Genomic DNA, 6,784 nt, shown 5'->3' with positions numbered 1-6,784 from the left:
GTGGGGCGGGCCCGGACTGCGGTGGTGGAGGGAGGCTGCGGAGGAGTGCGTGTGCGCGCGTGCGCTGGGGAGGATGAGGGACCCTCTGTTTGCGGATGTGTGTGCTGGCCCAAGTGTGTCCCCTTAGATGTGAGCGTGAGCATCCATGCGGGCATGTCATTCCCGGCCAAGAGGCAGCGTGTGCATGGGTGCACCTGTGTCCGACTGCGTACTGGAAACGTGCAAGAGTGTGTGTGTGTTCCTATCAGTGTGTGCGTCCCTGAATGTAGTCGGGTGGGGACTATATTTGAGGGTGTCTGCGTGTGCGTATCTGGGTGGGAGCGTGACGGCACGTGTGTGTCCGTGTTTCTCATGTGTGTGGTGTGTACAAGGATCTGTACTGTGTAGGTGTCTGTGTCCAGAAGATATAGGAGTGGTGAGTGTGCGTGTGTATTTGTGTTTTATCCATGGACTTGCGAGTGTGCCTATTAGTGAGCATCTAGATGTCGTGTTTTGTATAAGGGTGTGATCAGTACCAATGAAGGAGCCTATGACAGAAATTGAGGGCGTGTGTATTTATGCACCAGTGTGAATACTTGTATCTATGAATGTGGTTGAATGGGTCTGAATGGATACACTTGCAAATGTCTGAGCCCCTTTGTGGATCTTTGTTTAATAATTGCTTTTGTATACCACTGTGGTTTTGTGTCAGAACATCTACCCTGTGCCTCTTAGCAGTTTGGAACTGTGAATGCCCAAGTGTTTGTGTTAAGTCTTTGCAGGCCTGTATGTCTAAGTGTGTGTAGTCCAGTGTGATTGTGTGTGTGTAGTATGTGTATGTATGTGTTTGGGTTTGTATGTTATCTCTTCTTGACATGTATGACTGCTTGAGTGTATGTGTGTGAAGCTCTTCACATCAGTGTGAATTTGGGGATAATTTGCATGGATCTGTGTGTGAGCATGAGTGTGACAAGGTGCACACGTGGGTCTGTTTCCTGAATGTAGACTGAGTGTTGGAACTTACCTCTTTATGTGTGAGTGCATTTGTGGGCGTGCCTGATTATGAATCTGTGGCTGTAGTGTATTGGGGGGGGGGAGGGCATGCATGTGTAAGTGGTTGTGTTTCGAATGGCTCGGTTTTTTGTGTGCAACCAGATGCATTTGTGCATCGTATCTAAGTGAGACTAGGTGGTTGAATTCCATGGAAGGCGATGTGAGTGTGAGTTTCTGCCTTTACAACTACAGAAGGAGTCTCATTCAAAACACGTGCATGCACATGCACACATAGAACAATCGGTATTTTCTCAACTATATAAAATTCTATGAGATGAGAAAGCACTACAGCAAGTCAGTTTCCTGAGACAGCCCGCCTCCCAGGGGGTGGTCCCTGAGCCCACACTTTGTTGAAATTCCTGGGTCCCCTAACATACATTGCACAGATGTGTTTGAGGGGTGGGTCTCATGGTCCAGAGCGTGTGACTGGAGAGGGGGTGGGTGTGCCCGAGGGAGAGGCACTGGGGCGTCGGCCCTCCTGTCGGGATGTGCCCGCGCACGAGGTGGGTGTGGGTGCACAAAGGGGCCAGTGTGTATGCGTTCGAACACACATGTTGACGTGTGTGATGCATGTGCCTCGGCTCCTGTCCCAAACCCCGTGAAAGACCTGAATTGTCCTTTCCCCACTGGGCCTTGGTTTCCCCCTCTGTGGCACTTTTGGGGCTCCCAGCACAGCATGGGGAGGTGCCCTGGCCGGGAAGGGCATGCTATCATGGGCTGCCACTCCTGCGAGTGTGGCGTGTCCTGCTGGCTCACGCTCGTGTTTGCTTTTCTGGGAAGGTTCTCGTGACCTCTGTGGACCCCAAGGACGAACAACCAGCTGGCCCACACCCCTGGGGGATGCTGTAAATACACAAGAGAGGCTTTTGGCCCCAGAAGCAGACCCGCAGGCCTTCACCTGTCCTGGGCTGGAGGGCCTGGGGCCTTCCGCTGGTGTCTGTGCCGGAGTTGGGCACAGATGCCCTTGCCTCAGGCCCAGCCCCCACACTGGGCCAACTGGAACTCCTGGCTGGGCCAGACCGCCCCACCCACACAGCCGGCTGGAACCGAGGTCCCACCTGCCCCTGAGGGCCTGTTCCTGGGGCCCAGGCGGCTCCAGACACACTGGCTCCCCTGTGTGCAGGAGGGGGCCCCCTCCCTGCGGCCCCCCTCCCGCCCTCCCCAAGTCCTTGCCTGCCGCCTCCTCCCTCACCTGGGGCTGCCTTGGGTTCTCACACCTCCTAACTCATCAGACAGGCTCGGGTTATGAAGCCGGGGGTGGGGATGACTTAGAGGGTTCATAGGTGAGAATTCAGGACTAGGTTTTGGGGAAGCGTATGAAGCCCCCAAAAATCATCTGCAAAATTCTGCGTGTGTGTGCCCTTTGGGGATCATACCAATGGGTAACAACTTCAGAGACTCTTTTATCCCTAGCACAGTCTCATTTAATCCTCACACTACCCGGAGCCTGAGGAGTCGCATACCCACTTTACAGACAGAAACACTGAGGCTGAGAGCCCCGAAGTGACACGGCAAGGAGAATGGAAGGGGGCTTTGAGCCCAAGGCACCTGGATCTACCCGCTGATCCGCTACGCTGCCCTCCCACTCCGAGGCTAGCCCACCTTCTGCCCTCAGATGGCGCTGGATGAGGCCAGCAGTTGTGGGGACTCAGAAGAGAGGATGGTTGGGACTCCCTCTCTGCACCTCTCACCTACACTTAACTATAGCGGTAGGGATTCAAGAATGGTCACTGTTTTTGTTCTCCCCACTCCCAGTGTCCTACGGTGGCCCCTCTGAAGTTTGGCCTCCGTGGAAGGAGATTATTATCAGACCGCACCCCCCCACACACCATCACCACATCCAGGGATCTCCGGAGACGGTTCTGAAATATCTAAAAAAAAAAAAAAAAAAACCACCCCAAAAGCCACAATATTGTGCATGCCAAAGTCTATCCCTGTCCTCGTGATGCTTGCATTTCTTTTTCTTTTTTAAAAGATTTTATTTTATTTTAAAGATTTTATTTATGTATTTGACAGAGACAGAGATCACAAGTAGGCAGAGAGGCAGGCAGAGAGAGAGGGGGAAGCAGGCTCCCCACTGAGCAGAGAGCCCGATGCGGGACTCGATCCCAGGACCCTGGGAGCATGACCTGAGCCAAAGGCAGAGGCTTAACCCACTGAGCCACCCAGTGGCTCATACACATAAAATCCCAAGATTTTGTTTTTAAGTAATCCCTCCACCTAACATGGGGCTCGAACTCAGAAGCTTGAGATTAAGACTCCCACGTGCCATCATCGGAGCCAGCCGGGTGCCATGAGGCTTAGGTTCAGAAGTAATTGATAATACGTCAGATTATTTCAGCAGGGGGCAAACTATTGGGGGGGGGGTAAGAAAACAAAGCAAGAGTGCTAGAGAAAGCTTGGGGGGGTTGCTGCGTCAGCCGGGGAGGAGGCGGCTTCTCTGAGGAGGGGAGATAGGCAGAGACAGAAAGGATGAAAAGGACGAGCTGAAGGAAAAGCATTCCAAGCAGAGCGCACTGCAAGGGCCCTGGGGCAGGGGCAAGCCTGGTGTGCTCAGCAGAAGGTCGTTGATAGGGCAGAAGAAGCTGCTGGAAGTGCTTCTCCAATTCTCTCCTGTGAAGAACTACCCCCCCCCATCCATAAAATGCAATAAAAATTTCTAGGAAAGGGGCACCTGGGTGGCTCAGTGGGTTAAGCCTCTGATTTCGGCTCAGGTCATGATCTCGGGGTCCTGGGATCGAGCCCCACATTGGGCTCTCTGCTCAGCAGGGAGTCTGCTTCCCCCCCATCTCTCTGTCTGCCTCTCTGCCTACTTGTGATCGTTGTCTGTCAAATACATAAATAAAATCTTTTAAAAAAAATTTCCAGGAAAGTACAGTTGAAAAAGACATGCATGTTGCCAGAAAGCAAGGAATGGCAGGCAATGAGGGGGTAGGTGTCCAAGGCCACGGGAGCCCACCGAAAGAGCCCCCAGGGGCCACAGCTGGAGCGAGTTAAGGAACAAAACTGATGTCGTGTTGTATTATAACCCCAAGAATAAAGTCAATACCCGTGAGTTCGTCCTGATACAAACAAGTGATCAAATGCATTCACAGTTGAAGGGCAAGAAATGAACTTGACATGCAGAAGAATTCCAAATCATTTACGGAAGATACTGCATCTTCCAAAAAAGGTGAAGCGGCACAGGGTGGCTTCCTTCCAAGAAGCACAGTGTGGAAAGAGGGGGACAAAGAGGAGCTTCCCAGGGCAGAACCCTGACAAACACATAAGGTCACCAGGCTGGGGGGGTCAAGGCCACCGTCTGCAGTCATGACTGGGTGGGTAGTATGTACTCTCACGCTATATCGGGAGAAGACTGGCACTCTGTGATCTTCCTTCCCCAAACCCGAAACCCTACCCTAACTGTGAGGGAAAGATCGGGAAAATTCCAACAGAGAGGCACCCTCTGGGATCCCTGACCAGTTCTCCTCTGAACTGTCAAGGTCATCAAAGACAAGGAGAGCTCAAGGAACCACCCCAGCCAAGAAGTGCCTAAGGCGACGTGACGGCTTAAAGTCATGTGGGATCCTGGGCCACAAAAGGACATTAGGTTAAAGCTAAATACATCCGAATAAAACACGTGCTTTAGTTAACACTAGTGTGTCAAAACTGTCCCATTAACTGTAACAGATGTCCCACACTAGTGTAAGATGTTACTAACGGGGAAACTCGTGTGTGTGTGTGTGTGTGTGTTGGGGGAGGGGGTATACAGAAACTACACTAGTTGCTCCATTTTTCTGTAAATTCAACATTGTTCTGAAAAAGGATTTAAAAAAGAATTTAAAAGACACGTAGGGGCACCTGGGTGGCTCAGTGGGTTAAGATTCTGCCTTCGATTCTGGTCATGGTCTCAGGGTCCTGGGATGGAGCCCTACATCGGGCTCTCTGCTCAGTGGGGAGCCTCCTCCTCCCTCTCTCTCTGCCTGCCTCTCTGTCTACTAGTGATCTCTCTCTCTCTGTCAAATAAATAAATAAAATCTTTTTTAAAAAATTAAAAAATAAAAGACATGTAAAACATGAGCCCCAAAGTCGTAAAATTACTATGCCAAGTTACTATAAAGTGTCTCTACACTTCCTGTTTTCTATACTCTCTCATCCGGACAGGTGATCAGCGGGTCCGGACAGCGGAGGTCTGTGGAGGGCTTTAAGCCGTTCCAGGTAAGGGTTCTTCCCCCTCAGCTCTGTTGACATTTGGGGACAGATCATTCTTGGGGGAGGGGCCATCCCGTGCATCATTGGGTGTTTAGCAGCATCCCTGACCTCTACACACTAGACGGCTTGTAACGGGCCCCTCTGCTCGTGACAACCAACAACATCTCCGGACATTGTGCAATGGTCCCCAGCCGGCCAAATCGCCTTCCCATCGGAAACCATGCGCAGAAGCAGGTAGCAAAGTCAGGTCTGGAAGTGCGGGCCAGAGAGCTCCGTGCGTATTTGTGGGTCTCAGGGCCACGTGGAGGAGCCTGGTATTTCCAAAACAACTCTACCAGCGTAAAGGGATTCGTGGAGGCTTCACTCAGAAGGCCAATCCCAGGGTGTGGCTTTGGGGCTGCAGAGAACGGAAAGATTCCGAATGTGTTTGGGAGAGAATTGACCGGACTTGCTGATCACGGAGGCAGGAGGCAGAGAGAGGAAGGGAGGAGTTCTGGAAGACGCGCAGGTTGCTGATACCTTTCGCAACTGGGTAGATGGTGGTGTCATGTGCTGAGATGGGAACGTGAGATGAGGGGCCAGGCTGGGCGAGGGAGGGGAGGGTGATGAGTTTCGTCTTGGACAGGTTGTGTTTCAGGTCCGGTAGGGCCACGAAGGAGAGCAGAAGTTCGCGATCTCGTACACATCGTGGAGGAGGGATGCTCCGTGGGTCCATTCAAATGTACAGCGTCCCCAGGGGGGCCACGTCAGAATGGCCAGAGCCCCCTTCTCTCTCCACCTCTCCCTACCCCCATCCCCTACAATCACATGCGCTCTTCCGACATTACCCCTCTGGGAATGTTGCACTTTCAGTGGGCACGTGCGGCATCGCTCATCACGATGTGTACAAGATCGTGAACCTCCTCTCTCCTTGGCCCTGTCCTCTCCCACACGAAAGGACAATGGGACTTGGGAGCCTCCAAGACTCCCTTCAGGACGCGAATGGATACATAAACTGTGGTCGATTCGGACACTGGCACATCATAAAGCTCGTGAAAAGAATGAACTTTCAAACCACAAAAAGACATGGAAGAATCTTAAGTACTTATTACTAAGAGAAGGAAGCTGATCTGAGAAGGCTACAGACCATCTGATCCCAGCTCTAGGACCTTCGGAAAAGGTGAAACCCTGGAGCAATTGCCAGGGGTTCATGGGGGCGGGCGGGATAAACAGGTAGAGCACAGAGCAGTTTCAGGGCAATGAAAATACTCAGTATGAGACTATAATTATGATCACACGTTACTACACACTTGTCAAAACCCACAAAAAGTATGACACCAAGAGTGAACCCTGATATAACCTACAGGCTCTGAGAGATGGTGATGTGTCCATGTGGGTTTGATTGTGACAAATGTCCCTCTGGGGCGATGCTGATAGTGGGGAAGGCTGTGATTTTGTGATGGCAGGGGGTATATGGAAATTGTGTATTTTCTGCTCAATTTTACTATAAACCTTAAACTGATTTTTAAAATAGCTTATAATAGGGGCGCCTGGGTGGCTCAGTGGGTTAAAGCCTCTGCCT

The sequence above is a fragment of the Martes martes genome (assembly GCF_963455335.1).
Source record: "Martes martes genome assembly, chromosome: 1".
Taxonomy (NCBI): Eukaryota; Metazoa; Chordata; class Mammalia; order Carnivora; family Mustelidae; genus Martes; species Martes martes.
This window is presented reverse-complemented; position numbering follows the sequence as displayed.